Below are 17249 nucleotides of genomic sequence, written 5' to 3'. Positions count from 1 at the left end.
TGACCTTGTCCTCCAACTTTTCTTCCTTTTGTTGCATATTTCACACAGTATTATGAATTTTGACTACATTTCTGTCTCATTTACTGAATTGTAACTTTCCTGAAGGCAAGAAATGTATCTTTTTAAAACTTCTACTTTAGGTTCAGAGGTACATGTGTAGATTTATTTTATAGGTAAATTCATGTCACAGGGGTTTGTTGTACAGATTATTTTGTCACCTAGGTACTAGTACCCAATAGCTATTTTTTCTCATTCTCTCCCTCCTCCCACCCTCCACCCTCTAGAAGACCCCAGTGTCTGTTGTTTCCTTCTTTGTGTCCATGCATTATCATTCAGCTCCCACTTATAAGTGAGAGCATGTGGTATTCGGTTTTCTGTTCCTGTGTTAGTTTGCTAAGGATGATGGCCTCCAGCTCCATCCATGTTCCTGCAAAGGACATAATCTCATTTTTTTATGGCTATGTAGTATTCCATTGTGTATATGTACCACATTTTCTTTATCCAATTTGTCATCGATGGGCATTTAGATTGATTTCTTGTCTTCTTTTTGTGTGTGTGAATAGTGCTGCAATGAACATATGTGTGCATGTGTCTTTATAGTAGAAAGATTTATATTCCTTTGGGTATATGCACAGTAATGAGATTGCTGGGTCGAATGAACCTCTTTCTTATACCATATACAAAAATCAACTCAAGATGGATAAGAGATTTAAATGTAAAACCCAAAACTATAAAAACCCTGGAAGACAACCTAGGCAGTGCCATTCCGGATATAGGAACTGGCAAGGATTTCATGACAAAGATGCCAAAAGCAATCACAACAAAAGCAAAAATTGGCAAATGGGATCTAATTAAATTTAAGAGATTCTACACAGCAAAAGAAACTATCAATGGAGTTTGATCTCAGTACAACCTACAGACAACCTACAGAATGGGAGAAAATATTTGCAAACTATGCATCAGACAAATGTCTAATATCCAGCATCTATAAATAACTTTAACAAATTTACAAGAAAAAACAAAAACAAAAAACCATTAAAAAGTGGGCAAAAGACATGAACAGACATTTTTCAAAATAAATATACATGTGATCAAAAAGCATTTGAAGAAAATCTCAATATCACTGATCATTAGAGAAATGCAAATCAAAACTACAATGAGATACCATCTCACACTAGTGGGAATGGCTACTATGAAAAAGTGAAAAAATAATAGACGCTGGCCAGGTGGTGGAGAAAAGGGAACACTTACACACTGTTGGTGGGAGTGTAAATTTGTTCAACCATTGTGGAAAGCAGTGTGGCGATTCCTAAAAGAGCTAAAAAAGGGAAATGTATCTTATTCATGTCTGTGTCTTCAACACTTGGCATAGTACTTGGTGCATAGCAGGTTTCTCAAGGATTGTTTTGAGGGAATTTATCCTCAAACAATTATTAGATAGTATCTTTTATTTTTATTTTTTTAGAAACAGGGTCTCTCTGTCTCCCAGGCTACAATGCAGTGGTGAAATAGTGGCTCACTGCTGCCTTGAACTCCTGGGCTCAAGTGATCCTCCTACCTCAGCCTCCTGAGTAGCTGACACTGCTGGTGTGTGCCACCACCCCTGGTTAAATTTTAAAATTTTGTAGAGACAGGGTCTTGCTATGTTGACAAGGCTGGTCTTGAACTCCTGGCCTCAAGTGATCCTTCTGCCTTTGATTCCTAAAGTGCTAGGAATAGAGGCATGAACCACCATGCCTGGCCAGTATCTTTAAAAGTAGAGAGTCATTTATTTTTATGATTTTTCAGATGAGGAATTTGAGACCAAGATTTATAATTCATACAAAATAAAAACTAGAGGGAAGCTTAAATATCGTTTAGTTGAGACCTGTCATTTTGCAAATCAATAAACTCAAGTTCAGAGGGTGACTTGTCCCAGATCAGTCAGGGAGCCAGAGACCGAGCTGCAGATCAGAATCCAGTCTTCTGGTTCTCACTAGGGTGCTTTTCAAATAGCCACTTGCCTGGTTGTCAGGTGGCATGGCTACCAGTTATATCCCTTTTCTTCTGAAAAGCCAGGCTGGCAGGGTTGATAAATTAATAGTTGATTCTGATACTGATGGAAAACAGGTTCTGTAAGCTTATTTTTATTATGATATGGAGGAACTGTAGTTCATTGGGAAACAAATCCCTTCACTAACTTGGCTGGGAAAAGGGCCTTTTTGCCTTTTCTCCCATTCCTCTTCCTGCTGTGTGGAATGCTTTTGTAATGGTTGGAACTCTGCCAGACATCTTGGACTATGAGGTAACCTTGAAAACTGAAGCCATTTGCCAAGTTTTTGGAACAGAGATTAGCCTACATCTCTGATGTCACTGGGAACAGTCAATATGAAATCTGCACTGTTTCCATCTGGACTTCTTTTGTTTGAGAAGTGTCATACAATAAACTTTCAATTTGCTTGAGCAACTATTATTTGGCTTTTATTTTTCCATGCAATTGACTCTATCCTAACAGAAACATTCGTACTTCTATTTTTTTTTTTTTTCCTCAGAGCAATCTCAACAATGCTACCTGCTTCTATTTTCATTTGAATTATATACCTGATGTAGATCCTCTTCTAAACATTTACATTTCACTTAGCTCTGACACGCAATCTGTCACTTTGCTGGGGTGAAGCCAATCTCCTAAAAAAATCCCCCAAAACCCCAAAACATTAGAAAGCAAGTTGTTTCAGCAACTTAATGCCTAAGGCTCTGACACATTAACTCCAACTGACAGAATAAACTCTTACACATTTAAGCACCTTTTTACCTTAAGTGAATTTCGTCAGACATGGAGCCTCTAACACGTTCAAGAGGGGGCCAGGGAGAATCCTTCTGACATCCTTTCTCAATGTTAAGAAAAGAAAGAATGTATAAACTATGAACCTATGTGATGAAAGAAAAGTGTCATTAGGGCTAACAATGAATCTCCCAGAGACATTTTTCTTTTCTTGACATGGATGTAGGTTATTTCCATTACTACCTTTGCTTAGTGTGAAATGTCCATTCCTGTAACATGTGAAAGAGTCCTCATCGTTGCGTTGGCTACCAGGCGTAAGGATCCATAGAATACCGTAGCCATCTTCGGTTGCTTTCTTATGGACTCTCCTCCTCTCTTGCTTCTAACAAGCTTTCTTTTGTAAGGCAATGTGGTTTGTGTCATAAAATATAAACTTAATTAAGCTCTGTGAGGTGCTGCATTCCTTGTGGAAAAGGGAAAATGGATGAACTATAATAAAGAAGAATTGGCCTAGGCAAACATTTGTGCTATTTTTCACTGGCATTTCTGGAAATTAAGCTATTAAATCAGGAGAGCAGGTCAGGCTGGTTTGATATTTATTTTTCATTCCTTGACTGCAAAATAACAGGCTTAACTTATAATGACATAAAATCAACACCTACTGTGTTCCATTCATTAATTCTGTCATTCTATCAAAAACATCTCCCAGGTTTGTCTAATATGAGTTTATTTTTCCCTTCATAAAAGCCCAAAGCATATTAGTCATAATGCCATTATATTCTAGAAGCTTTAAAACGATTTCTATAATTCCTCTTATGCCCTGCCTAGGACTTTCTAGTAAGATAACAAAGCTGAGAACATTAGAAAGTTCTGTGTCTTATAAAAACGTTTTGGCATTTTTTTCAAAAACTCTGGTGGTCTTTTACCAGTTCTCAGTATTTCCAGAACATTGTAAACAATTTACTAAAGGCATAAACTATCTAAATGCTCTGAGGCATATTAATTCAGGTCTTATTTATTTCAGCTTAACCTTTGTAAGAGCTTGTTTCAAAATCAAGTTTTCCAAAATTTTCATTATTTCCCAGTTGGGTAAGTTGGTTTTCTCTGCCATTTAAAACATTTTTATATATTAGATTTGTCTTGTTCTCAAAATACTTTCTGTCTTAGAGGATGGAGATATTTCAACTTTTTCTCTTTTCCTTAATTTTATGCAAAGCTTCCTTTCATTTCCTTTACTTAAATCATACAACCATCTTAAGAAAAACAGTACAGATTATTGGCCTATTTATTTTGACACTGAAATGAGAATTGTACACAGTTGCCTAACAGCCCATCTTTTTTCTAGATTGAAAGCTTTCTGACATTGGAGATGTATTTATGTCTCTGAGCCCATTTCCTGCATCCAGCCAATGCTCCATTTGTTGAATTGAGTTGAAAACAACGGAACCAGAAAACAGAACTTCTTGACTTGTGCTCACCAAGATCATGTTTATGTAAAATTAGTTTGACCTGATAATTTTTTAAAAAAATTGCCTTCACTAAAGCCAGACATTTTGTGGTTATACAAATACAATATTATGAGTTTATTTGACTTCCTACTCTTGAGTTTTTCATATGAAGAGGTTCAAATCAGTGAAAGAACTTCTCAGGTATTTGGTCAGCTGCTCCACACTCTACTTTACAAAATGTCTCCTTGTCTTGATTGTGAAGTGCCTGTGATCAGGGAAGGTCATGTTTATCTCTGTAGCCCCTGTGTCCCATGCAGAGTGCATCTGAGCACCAAACATTTATTGAATAATAAATGACCAACAAATATATATTAAACTAACAAATGGATGCTATGTTATTGGGGAAGTATAAGACTAATTACCAAATTCATTTTTGACTGTTTAGAAAGGCATTCTTTTTGCTTGTTGTCTTTGTATTTTATATATTACCTTTCCTCAGTACTTTGTGTATTTTTTTTCAAAGTAAGGAAGACTAGAATATTACAGACCAAAGCCTGAGGGGGAGAGAAGTAATGGAAAAAGAAGCAACCTTTTAAAAGCTGGTGATAGGCAAACAGAGGATAGGCTCTATGTTTTCTCCACAAGAGTGTTTCAGATGAACTCAGACTACTGATATCCTAGAAAAGACTGACTACAAAAGCCTTGGAAATAGAAGGATCTGGGTGGCCAATGGCCATGTGAACTTTGGCTCCTGCCTGAGGCCAAGGTGCCAGGAGGGGAGCTCTCTCTGGCTCCAAATACTCTCAGAGTAGGGTTACCTGACAGGGAAGATGAAGCTTATTCTCTATTTCTTTCAGAATGACTCATGTAGCTGTATATGTTTGTTAGATGGTGCCTATCTTAGAGTTCATAGATGGAATTTTTTGAGGTAAGGATATTAAATAGATGTTTAGTTGAGGCTACTTTGAAATAATTATGAAATACTTTTTTTTTTTTTTTGAGGCAGAGTCTTGCTCTGTCACCCAGGCTGGAGTGCAGTGGTGCGATCTCAGCTCACTGCAAGCTCCACCTCCCGGGTTCACGCCATTCTCCTGCCTCAGCCTCCAGAGTAGCTGGGACTACAGGTGTCCGCCACCATGCCCGGCTAATATTTTTTTTGTATTTTTAGTAGAGACAGGGTTGAAATACATTTTTAAGAACAGAAATTCACTGACTGTAACAATATCCCCTGCAAATTTTTACTTATAATTTACAATTAAATTATAACTTCAAAGCACCTGGGATGAAATTATTTTCTATGTAACTGATGGCACTCAATAAGCCATGATGTTATGGGCTTGGACTCCTCTACCTCCTTTGGGAAAGTGAAGGTGTCCTGTCACTGTTAAGTTCAATGAGAAGTGAGCAGGTGTGATACTTGGGCATTTTCACCTCTGAAGCCTCCCGGAGGTCTCTGGGCTGACCTGGTAACCTGAGGCACTGTTTGCAAAGCTGATTGCAACAGTTTCTCCTCTCCCTATGTGTATGTGCTTTGTTGATGTGACTTGATGCTGCTATCATTGAGAGATGCAGTCTCACTCCCCACCCCTTGAGTCTGGGCTGGCCTTGGGACTCTGATCAGTAGAAGGTGGTATCATGAGAATTCCAAACATAGGCCTTAAAGCTCCAGTCCTCACTCCCTTAGAATGCTTACCTGTAATTGCCATTTGGTGAAATTTGATGTAACTGACAAGAAGATGAGAGGTCATATAAAGCAGAGAGTCAGTCTAGCTAAGTCCCCAGATCCATTAGCCAACAGCCAGCAACAGCTGCCAGCCATGTAGAGTAGCCCAGTTTAGACCACCTGGCACCATTGTGGCCAGATACCTGCAGCTGCAGAAATGGCCCAGGCAAAACCAACAGAAGAGCTGCCCAGCTGAGCCCAGGCCAAATTGCTGTTCCACAGAATCACGAGCACACACACTCCTCGTTTTAAACCAGTAACCTTTGGGGTAATTTGTTATATGGCAGTGGGTAACTATACCTTAGAAAAGGACCCTTTCCTGCATTTGAACAGTTTAGGATATCCCTTCAGACTGCTTTTAGCACTCTGCCAACCCTGCTTGTCCCCACTCCTGTGATGCTCCCTTTGATTTACACTTGCTTTGTGGCTCTCTTCCTCTGGCCTCTTTAGACTTGAGGCTTGGTTTGCAGAGTTTGTTTTGATTCATGACTCCAGGCTCATCCTGGGATGCTAGGCCACCTGGTTGTCCTTTGGCCCCACGCTTTTTACCCTGAAGGCCAAGCCAGCTGTAATGTGGTTATCAGGAGCCTGGTCCTGTGGTGTCATCCAGGGACCCTGATTCATCAGGAGGGGACTTCAGAGGCAACAGTTCTTGAATAAAGTCTGGCTCACAGGGTCATGGAGCCTCAGTGAGAGCTGTCCTTGTGTTTACCATAGCCTATCTGTACCCAGATCATACTCATGCTCACTGTTTTATTGATTGTTCAAAAGAGGCAAATCTAATCACATTCCCAATCTCTTTAAAGTATCCCACTGCTCTTAAACCCAAATTTTTTTCTCCCAGCTCACAAAGCCCTGCATGTTTTTTTTCCACCTGATTCAATCATCTCCTCTCTCTCCACTGATGTCCCCACGTGCTCTGTGCTTCAGAGTGGACTTATTTCATATTCTTGAATGTGTCTTGCTAATTACCCCTGCCTTTGTTTCTGTCTCTGTCTGGAAAATTCTTCCTCTCTTTTCTCTTCTTATTCTTCCCTTTCTCTGTTTGAAAGTTATTTTTTATTTTGTCACATTATGACATAAATTTAAAGAGCCAAATAGTTCTCTAAGAAGTTTTGTAAAAATCAGTGATCTTCTGCCCACTTCATCCATTTCCTGCCCTCAGAGCTAACTGTTTTCAACTCTTTTGGCTATTTCTTTTGGTATTGGTAGCTGTATGTCTAAATGACATGATTATGTTTTTACTACTTGTTCTTTTTTCAGTGTTAGACATCATCTATTGATTTCCCACTAAGGAAGAGGAAACTTGAGTTTCCTTCTCCCCTTCTTACCTACATATGTAAATATATACACATGAACACATATGTTTCTAATATAGTAATATTATAAATTTGGAGTTATTCACAGCTGAGTCATGTGGTAGGCTGGGATAACTTTATCTTCTTTGCATAAATCCTCTGATTTGCTTAATAATTATCATGTTTGTTTTCTTGCTTAATTCTCTTTCTCTGTAACACCGACTTATTCCCAAACTCTCCTTCAGAAGGGTGAATATCTCTTCAGTGCATTCAAACTCTTAAGATTTTTTTCCCTCAAAGTCCCATGGAAATTATGTCCTTCAGTTCTTAAGAACAGTTTTTGAGTTATTTACTGGATGATTCCATCTCTTCTTTTTCTCTTTCTGAAAAGTTTATTAGTCGGATGTTGGACCTTTGGATTGATTTTCTAATTTTAAAAAATTGATTTACCTCCTATTTTCTAACCCTTCATGTGTTTGTTTTGCTTTCTAAAGACACCCTCAGGTATATTTTCTTACATTTCCATAGTTTAAAAAAGAGATTTCTACTATCATTTTAAATTTCTATTATAGGAATGTTAAAAATATTGCTCTGTAAATATTTCATGTTTTTCTTTTTTTGGAGATGGAGTCTTGCTCTGTCACCCAGGCTGGAGTGCAGTGGCTAGATCTCGACTCACTGTAAACTCCGCTTCCCAGGTTCATGCTATGCTCCTGCCTCAGCCTCCTGAGTAGCTGGGATTACAGGCATGCGCCACCACACCTGGCTAATTTTTGTGTTTTTAGTAGAGATGGGATTTCACCACGTTGACCAGGCTGGTCTCAAACTTCTGACCTCAACTGATCCCCCTGCCTCAGCCTCCCAAATTGCTGGGATTACAGGCGTGAGCCACCGCACTCAGCAATATTTCATGTTTTATGGACACAAAATTCATTCAATATTCAACAAACACTTATTTATTTAATTTTTATTAGAGATGGGGTTTTGCTATATTGACCAGACCGGACTACAGGCATGTGCCACTGTGCCCGACAACAAATATTTATTTAGTGTCCATGTTGTGAGTTGAATTGTGTCCCCTGTCACAAATTCATATATTGAAGTCCTAACCCCTGTATATCAGATGTGATCTTATTCAGAAATAGTGTATTTATAGAGGGAATCAGGTTTAAAAAAGATTATTGGGATTGATTCTAATCCAATATGACTGGCGTACTTAATAAAAAGGATAAATTTAGACACAGAGACAGACACAGAGGGAAGGTGAGGTGAAGATACAGAGGAGAGCACTAGTAAGATGAAGGTGGAGGTTGGAATGATGCCTCTACAAACCAAGGAGCACCAAAGATTGCCAGAAAACCACCAGAAGATAGGAGAGAGATGAAAAAGATTATCCTGCACAACCCTCCATAGGAACCAATCCTTCCAACACTTTGATTGCAAACTTCCAGCCTCTAGATCTATGAGACAAGAAATATAATGTTTGGCCACCTTATTTTTGGTACTTGATTACAGCAGCCCTAGGAAACTAATACAACCTACTATTTATTAGGCAATGTTCAGGTACTTGGAATATATCATTCAACAAAATACAGTTTTTAACCTCATTCTAGTGGAGAGTAATGGACCAGGAGCCATAAATACCTGTTAGAATGTAATAGATGTTGTGGCTAAAAGGAAGAGTATAGCAGGGAATGGGGGATTAGAAGTGTGTGTGTGTGTGTGTGTGTGTGTGTGTGGTGGGTGAGGATGGGGGGACACTGAAGGTAAGCAGCATTGAGAAAGTCACACTTGACCAAAGACAAAGATAATGAAGGAGTTATCCAAAGGTTGTTTGTGGGAACAGTGTTCCAGGAAGGGGAACAGTGTCTTGGTAAAGGGAACAGCTAAAGTCAAGTCCCTAAGGCAGTGTGCCTTGTGTGTTGGAGAAGCCAGGAAATTAGCATGGCTGCAACAGAGTGAGTGAGAGGGAGTCAAAAGATGTGACATTCTGAAAGTGGGATGCGATGTGGTGTGGGTGGGCCAGATTATCTTTTGGATGAGGGAGGGAGATTAATTTATGTTTTAAAAGGATCACTGGTTGCTGTGTAGTAGGACAGGATTGGCTATGGGAGTATGTCAGAAAGAAAGGAGTCAAGGATGAATTCAAGGTTTGTAGCTTGGGCAAATGAAAAAATGGAAGTCTCTATTGTTTCTTCTCTTATTTTGTTGAAGATGTCAAAAAAATTTTGGTGAAATTGACTTCTTCTCTGTTTGCAGCCTCAGTTTCTTCTAGTTTGCTTTTTTTTTTTTTTTTTTTTCCTTGAGACAGGGTCTCACTCTTTTGCCCAGGCTAGAGTGCAGAGGCACAATCTTGGCTCACTGCAGACTTGACCTCCTGGGCTTAAGCAATCCTCCCACCTCAGCCTTTCAATTAGCTAGGACTACAGGTGTGTGCCACCATGCCTGGCTAATTTTTTAATTTTTTGTAGAGATGGGGTTTTGCCATGTTGCTCAGGATGATCTTGAACTCCTGGGCTCAAGGAATCCTGCTCTGTCCTCCCAAAGGGCTGGAATTACAGGTGCGAGCCACCATGGGCTGCCCTAATTTGCTTTTATGAATTATTTGTTTGCTTTAGAATAGATATCTGCCTTCCATTTTAGATGATTTCTTACAATGTCCAATAATTCTTGACTGTTTGCATTTAGGAGTGGGGCACAAAAAACCTATTTGGAAGGTTTATGTACATGTGGAAGGTGGGACATGTTTGTTAATTGTGGTCTTCACTGTATGGCAACCTTTTTAGGCCATGTGGTTAGGTAACCCCCCAGCTATAGACCATTCTTGTATTTTGTCTTCAGTTATTCAGGTTCCTTAGAAAAGAACTTTCCAGTCATAGAGAACAGAATGCAAGTCTGTCCAGGTTGCTAAGTGGTTTAAGAGAGTTAAGACTCTTAACAGTCAGTGTGAGACTTATTTCCAGTAGGGCTCCGCCTTGGGCTGTACCTTGTGTCTTCAGTCCAAGGACCTGTTCTACCCTCTCCAAAAGAAAAGCCTTAAGTGCCTTGCCACGGTAGGTGATGGGCAGGTGCCAGGCTGCACAGTGTGGAGGAAGAGATTGAGTTCCCTCTTAGAGTTTCAATCAGTGCACTGGTTTTAAAGCCATCTTCACCACTGCTTTCTGAGGTACCAGGTGTCATGAGTTCTACAGCACTGAGGGGTTCAGCAGCACGAATGTTGTTGCTTTGTGATTCTTCTCTCTGCCGGTTGAGAGTCAGTTTTCTCAACTCAGCTAAGGCATTTTCCATTTGTCAATCTGCTCTCCAAATTCCCAGAGTTTTTGTTGGCATCTTCTTTCCCATCCTCTTTGCCCTTGTAGGCTTATGTGTCTTTTATTTTAAAAATTCTCTTACTTTCATTTTAGTGGATTTTGCCATTGTTAACCAGATGCTCTCTTCTTCTTCTCTGGGTTAGCCACTGTGGGTCCTTCCGTGCTCAGCTCAGATGCTACTTCTGTCAGGAAGTCTTGAAGTTTGAGGTAGGTGCACCACTGCTGTTTCCATAGTTTTCTCTATTTCCCTATACCTGTTCTTTTCACATGGTGTTGGAACTGCCTGGTTACTACCTGTTTCCTCAGCAGACTATAATCTCTATATGGGCAGGGGTGATGTCTGTCTTATTCAACATTATATCCCTGGAACCTAACATAGTGTCTGATACATAGTAGAGATTCTAAAACATTTGTTGACTCATTGCTTAAATACTCCTTAACAACATCCATAGCACTTTGAACTCTAACTATCCTTCTTATTGAGAGAGCCTGCTGCTATTTGCTATTTTCTTTGACAGCACACACCACACCCCCAGGAGCATCTGCCTCACAGACCTATCACGAGACTCTTTGAACTTAACACAAGAAGCACATTTCCAACAAACCTGCTGGGAAGAGAATAACACTTTGGTGGAGAGCTTTCCTGCAGCTGTGTGACAAGTCTCCGATGTGCTCTTCTGTTCCATCTCTTCTCCCACCGGATTCTTTATCTCAAACACTCTTTGAACAGTCATCAAAAACCCTAAATCTTCTTCTCGGTGTGCTATCTATAGATTAGTAAGTCAACCACCTCCAGCACATCAGGTTTTCAAACCCTGGCATCTCAGCTTATCGATTTGGATCTTCTGACAAATGCACCACAACTGTGTTTTCATTTTGTGCCATAGAAAATGCCTTTGCTAAGGAAACCCTTTAGTTAAAGCCAGCTTCAGGCATCAGGGAACTCACATCCTGGAGCACTGTAGATCAAAGGGAGAATCGTGCACTTGAAAAGCGCAGCTTTCTTAATTAATTATAAATTCCTCAATTAGGAAAAGATTTTGACATGGTAAAAAAATTACGATTTCACAAAAGTTAGTTCTTCTTTCCCCCTGGCCCCAAGACTGTTCTAGACTTTCTTTGAAAGGATTATTTCCCCCCAACTTTTCTTCTATGTTCACTTTGTAACCATACAATTCTATGGTAGAGGAGAAATAAATACATCTGCAGCACAGATATAGTAAAGTGAGGTATTAGGACCCAAGTAGATATAGGAAGTAGAAAACTGTGATACACATGGGAAATAATACTGTCTTCCTGACTTCCCTGACTCCATCCTGCTACTTCCCGTTCTGGATTAGTCAGCTACACTAGTCTCCAGTCCAGCCTGGTACTTCTCTGTAGCACTCACAGCACGTGTTATCATGGTTCAGTGCCTGTCTTCCTCGACAGCTGTGACTCCCACAAGGGCAAGCACTATGTCTGTCTTGTTCGCTGCTGTGCTCCAGTGGCTAGAACAGAATTTAGCACTTAGGAGGCACTTAAAAACTTTCTTAAAAAATGTAAGGATGAATAAATTATGATACGGAGAGGAAGATTACTTGCAAAGATGGCTGTAGCAATTCTTCATGCTGCTTTGTGATGGGACTTCGCTACTCTGCTTTGAAAGGTGAAGTCTGTGCCCTCCACACCATGAATCTGGGCTGGCTTGTGACTTACTTTGACCAATAGAATGTGGCAGAGTGACATTTTGTGACATTTGAGGTGAAGTTTTAACAGGACTTGTAGATTCTTTTTTCATTGTCTCGAAAACAATCCACCATTGAGGAAGCCCAGATAAAAGGCTGGCTCGGTGGAGGAGAACTGAGGTGCCAAGCGAAAAGACTCGCCAACTGCCGCATACAGAAATGAGGCTTTCCAGATCAAACCAGCCCTGGTCAACCAGTCACCCGGTCACAAACATGAGTAAGCCCAGGTGGAGCAGAGGTGAGCTATTCCAACTAAGTCCTGCCCACGTCGCTGACCGTAAGAATGTGAGCAAGCAAATGATCAGTTTATACCAATAACTTTTGGGAGTGATTTATTATGTAACAATTATTAATACAGAAGGATCTTCAGGTTTTGCTCGATAGGGGAGTTTCCCTCCTGACTCGAATTAGAGAATCTGTAAAATTCAACACTCCATGGCTTCATCGTAGACCCAAAGGTAAAAGCCATTTCTGGGTAAGTTAAAGCAGCCATAGGCAATTTATACAGAGCAAATCAAACTGAATTCCAGAATAACAGATCTGGCACACAGAATGATAAAATATAGTTGATGAATAGTTCATTTTTAAAGAAAATGATATGTATGAATTCACCTCAATTATAGAAGGGATGCATAGTAATTATAGAAAATTTGGAAAAGTCATGTCACTCTACAGAAATAATAGAATTACATAAAAATTCAAAAATATGAATATTATTACTTATAACGCATTATTACTATTATCACTCCTATTAATAGTAATATATGTTAGTGGCTTCTGTGCCCTAGATCTTCCAAACTGGCTTAGTAATGTCCTTTCTATTCAGAAACAGGAGACTTCATTTATTCCAATCTTCTTTTGCTTGTCTTATAATCAAGTTTTCAGATGTCTACATGTTAGATTGGCATGTGTCTTCTTAGGTTTATGCTTATGAGCTTTAAGCAGATTTTTATAGTTACTATAAGAAGATTATTTAAAAAGTTAGATATGACAGTTGCTGTATCAATTATCTATTATTGATAATATTTTTACATAGTTTTAAAATTGGAGTTTTGACATATACTTTGATCAAATAGTTTGGTAGAATGTTTTAAAATTTCTAAATGTGTGGACTTTTTATTACTAATTACTGCTACTATGTTATTGTTAGTAATTTATTACAGTCAGGGAAAGTGAGTTACAATTTTTACTTGTTTTTTTTCAAGGTGTATAACATGATGACTTGATTTACATCTACATTATGTAATAATTACAATAAAATTAATTAGCACATCCATCACCGCTCATGGTGTGCATTAGATCCCCAGAACTGGTTTAACTGAAAGTTTGTAACCTTTTTTTTAAAAAAGTATTTTTTATTTCAATAGGTTTTTGGGGAATGGGTGGTGTTTGGTTGCATGAATAAGTTCTTTAGTGGTGATTTCTGAGATTTTGGTGCACCTGTCATCCAAACAGTGTACACTATACCCAATGTGTAGCCTTTTATCCCTCAACCCCTTCCCACACTTTCACCCAAGTCCCCAAAGTCCATTGTATAATTTTTTCCTTTGTGTCCTCATAGCTTAGCTCCCACTTATGAATGAAAACATGAGATGCTTGGTTTTCCATTCCTGAGTTATTTCACTAAGAATAATAGTCTTCGATTCTATCCAGGTTGCTGTAAATGCCATTATTTCATTCCTTTTTATGGCTCAGTAGCCCATGGTATATATACTACATTTTCTTTCTCCACTCATTGATTGATAGGCATTTGGGCTGGTTCCATATTTTTGCAATTGCAAATTGTGTTGCTATAAACATGCGTGTGCAAGGATCTTTTTTTATATGACTTCTTTTCCTCTGGGTAGATACCTAGTAGTGGAATTGCTGGATCAAATGGAGGATCTACTTTCAGTTCTTTAAGGAATCTCCACACTGTTTTCCAGAGTGGCTGTACTCATTTACATTCCCACCAGCAGTGTAAAAGTGTTCCCATTTTACCACATCTATGCCAACATCTATTATTTTTTGGTTATGGCCATTCTTGCAGGAGTAAGGTAGTATCACATTGTGGTTTTGATTTGCATTTCCCTGATCATTAGTGATGTTGAGCATTTTTCCATATGCTTGTTGGCCATTTGTGTATCTTCCTTTGAGAATTGTCTATTCACATCGTTAACCCACTTTTTGATGGGATGGTTTGTTTTTCTCTTACTGATTTGTTTGAGTTCCTTGTAGATTCTGGATGTTAGTCCTTTGTCAGATGTATAGACTGTGAAGATTTTTTTTCCCCACTCTGTGGGTTGTCTGTTTACTCTGCAGATTGTGTCTTTTGCTGTACAGAAACTTTTTAGTTTAATTAAGTTCCATCTATTTACCTTTGTTTTTGTTGCATTTGCTTTTGGGTTCTTGTTTATGAAGTCTTTCCCTAAGCCATCGTCCAGAAGGGTTTCTCCAATGTTATCTTCTAGAATTTTTATGGTTTCAGGTCTTAGATTTAAATCTTTGATCCATCTTGAGTTGAGTTTTGTATAAAGTCAGAGATGATGGTCCAGTTTCATTCTTTTACATGTGGATTGCCAGTTGTACCAGCACCATTTGTTGAATAGGGTGTCCTTTTCCCAGTTTATGTTTTTGTTTGCTTTGTTGAAGATCAGTTGGCTATAAGTATTTGGGTTTATTTCTGAATTCTCTATTCTGTTCCATTGGTCTATGTGCCTATTTTTATGCTAGTACCATGCTGTTTTGGTGACTATGGCCTTATAGCATAGTTTGAAGTCAAGTAATGTGATGCCCCCAGATTAATTCTTTTGGCTTAGTGTTGCTTTGTCTATGTAGGCTCTTTTTGGATTCATATGAATTTTAGAATTGTTTTTTCTAGTTCTGTGAAGAATGATAGTGGTATTTTGATGGAAATTGCATTGGATTTGTAGATTGCTTTTAGCAGTATGGCAATTTTCACAATATTGATTCAACCCATCCCTGAGTATGGGATGTGTTTCCATTTGTTTGTGTCAGCTATGATTACTTTCAGGAGCGTTTTGTAGTTTTCCTTGCAGAAGTTTATTGTTCTGCTTTCATGCTGCTGATAAAGACATCCAAGACTGGGCAATTTACAAAAGCAAGAGGTTTAATAGACTTACAGTTCCACATGGCTGGGGAGGCCTCACAATCAGGGTGGAAGGCAAGGAGAAACAAGCCACATCTTACATGGATAACAGCAGGCAAAAAAGAAAGCTTGTGCAGGGAAATTCCCCTTTTTAAAACCATCAGGTCTCATGAGATTTATTCACTATCATGAGAATAGCATGAGAAAAACCTGCACCCATGATTCAGTTACTTCCACTGGGTCCCTCCTACAACACCTGGGAATTGTGGGAGTTACAATTCAAGATGAGATTTGCGTAGGGACACAGCCAAACCATATCATTCCGCCCCTCCAAAATCTCATGTCCCCACACTTCAAAACCAATCATGCCTTCCCAATAGTCCCCCAAAGTCTTAACTCATTTCAGCATTAACTCAAAAGTCCATAGTCCAAAGTCTCATCTGAGACAAGGAAAATCCCTTCCATCTATGAGCCTATAAAATCAAAAGCAAGTCAGTTACTTCCTAGATACAATGGGGGTACAGGTAGTGAGTAAATGGCGCTATTCCAAATGGGAGAAATTGGCCAAACAAAGGGGCTACAGGCTCCATTCCTGTCCAAAATCCAGTGGGGCAGTCAAATCTTAAAGCTCTAAAATGATCTCCTTTGATTCCATGTCTCATAACCAGGTCACACTGGTGCAAGTAGTGGGCTCCCCCAGCCTTGGGCAGTTCCATTCCTGTGGCTTTGCAGGGCATAGTTCCCCTCCTGGCTGCTTTCACAGGCTGGCATTGAGTGTTTGCAGATTTTCCAGGCACACAGTGCAAGCTGTCAGTGGATCTACTATTCTGGGGTCTGAAGGACGGTAACCCTCTTCTCACAGCTGCACTAGGCAGTGCCCCAATAGGGATTCTGGGGACTCTGACCCCACATTTCCCTTCTGCACTGCCTTAGAAGAGGTTCTCTATAAGGGCGCTGCCCCTGCAGCAAACTTCTGCCTGGGCATCCAGGCATTTCCATACATCCTCTGAAATCTAGGTAGAGGTTCCCAAACCTCGATTTTTGACTTCTGTGTATATGCAGGCTCAACACCACATGGAAGCTGCCAACGCATGGGGCTTCCACCCTCTGAAGCAACAGCCCAAGCTGTACCTTGGTCCCTTTTAGTCATGGCTGGAATGGCTGGGACTCAGGGCACTAAGTCATTAGGATGCACACAGCAGAGGGACCCTGAACCCAGCCCACAGAACTATTTTTTTCCTTCTAAACCTCTGGGCCTGTGATGGGAGGGGCTGCTGCAAAGGTCTCTGACATGCCCTGGAGACATTTTCCCATTGTACTGCTGATTAACATTGGTTCCTCGTTACTTATGCAAATTCCTGCAGCTGCCTTGAATTTCTCCTCAGAAAATGGGATTTTCTTTTTTTTTTTTTTTTTTTAAATTTATTTATTATTATTATACTTTAAGTTGTAGGGTACATGTGCATAACGTGCAGGTTTGTTACATATGTATACTTGTGCCATGTTGCTGTGCTGCACCCATCAACTCGTCATTTACATCAGGTATAACTCCCAATGCAATCCCTCCCCCCTCCCCCCTCCCCATGATAGGCCCCAGTGTGTGATGTTCCCCTTCCTGAGTCCGAGTGATCTCATTGTTCAGTTCCCACCTATGAGTGAGAACATGCGGTGTTTGGTTTTCTGTTCTTGTGATAGTTTGCTAAGAATGATGGATTCCAGCTGCATCCATGTCCCTACAAAGGACTCAAACTCATCCTTTTTTATGGCTGCATAGTATTCCATGGTGTATATGTGCCACATTTTCTTAATCCAATCTGTCACTGATGGACATTTGGGTTGATTCCAAGTCTTTGCTATTGTGAATAGTGCTGCAATAAACATACGTGTGCATGT

The sequence above is a fragment of the Macaca fascicularis genome, chromosome 2 (genome assembly GCF_037993035.2).
Source record: "Macaca fascicularis isolate 582-1 chromosome 2, T2T-MFA8v1.1".
Taxonomy (NCBI): domain Eukaryota; kingdom Metazoa; phylum Chordata; class Mammalia; order Primates; family Cercopithecidae; genus Macaca; species Macaca fascicularis.
The sequence above is the reverse complement of the archived record's forward strand: the minus strand, read 5'-3'. Positions refer to the sequence as shown.